We start from the raw sequence: 1,359 nt of genomic DNA, 5'->3' as shown, positions 1-1,359 counted from the left end.
GGTATGTTGATGTGGAGCTGTCTGGTATGTTGATGTGCAGCTGTCTGGTATGTTGATGTGCAGCTGTCTGGTATGTTGATATGCAGCTGTCTGGTATGTTGATGTGCAGCTGTCTGGTATGTTGATGTGCAGCTGTCTGGTATGTTGATGTGCAGCTGTCTGGTATGTTGATGTGCAGCTGTCTGGTATGTTGATGTGCAGCTGTCTGGTATGTTGCTGTGCAGCTGTCTGGTATGTTGATGTGCAGCTGTCTGGTATGTTGATGTGCAGCTGTCTGGTATGTTGATGTGCAGCTGTCTGGTATGTTGATGTGCAGCTGTCTGGTATGTTGATGTGCAGCTGTCTGGTATGTTGATGTGCAGCTGTCTGGTATGTTGATGTGGAGCTGTCTGGTATGTTGATGTGCAGCTGTCTGGTATGTTGATGTGGAGCTGTCTGGTATGTTGATGTGGAGTTGTGGGCACGTCCTCCGGGTGGTGGTAGTTGGTCCACATCCTCCAAGGAGTGGTAATTCTTCCACCTCCTCCAGATTGTGGTAGTTCCTCCAACACGAGGATTGACGGAGGTGGTTACTCGAAAATTGGATTTTATGCTACACAATTTATGAGCCACACACACACACACACACACACACACACACACACGTGTGTGTGTGTGTAAGGGGGGGGGTGTTTATTATTTGTATTTCCTATTTGTACCTGCAGAATCGAGCTGATAGTTCTTGAACCCCGCCTTTCTAACCAGCCAATTGTCTAGTGTACTGCCTCACGTACAGTCGGTAATGTCTTGGCTTAATTACTCTAAAAGGGAGGCATGACAGCGAACCAACTCACGAGTCATTACCTTAAGAAAACAAGTGGCTAGAAAATCGGGGTCCAAGAGCTTGATCCTACAGGCACAAATAGGTAAATTACACCCAAAACCCATCAGGGACTATCCAGTTTCCCCTACACCTTCGACCGAGATCCGTACGAGTACCGACGATCGTATGGTTAGGGGGGGAGGAATCAGGGGATTAAAAGTGATTATAAATAACACTTAATCCTTATTACGAGAGCAATTAACGCCTCGGGCCGCCTGCCTCGCCCGCTGCCACCACACCAACTTCCTCCTCCCTTCCGATTATCCAGAAATTGGGATGCAGGAAAAAGAAAACGGGGGAAGAGGAAAAAAAATTGCTGACAAAATTTGGCATCATCTAACAGGGTAATTTGGCTGTAATCACCGGCAATAACCATCCTGCAGCGATGACATAAACACTCTTCTTTTAATTTAACTTGCAATTACGCCTCGATTAATTACTCATTCGCCCTAATTAGTTCATTCTATAGAAGGGAAGGGAACGATATATGGTCGACT

This window comes from Procambarus clarkii, chromosome 86 (genome assembly GCF_040958095.1).
Source record: "Procambarus clarkii isolate CNS0578487 chromosome 86, FALCON_Pclarkii_2.0, whole genome shotgun sequence".
Lineage (NCBI taxonomy): Eukaryota > Metazoa > Arthropoda > Malacostraca > Decapoda > Cambaridae > Procambarus > Procambarus clarkii.
Note: the sequence above shows the minus strand (reverse complement) of the source record.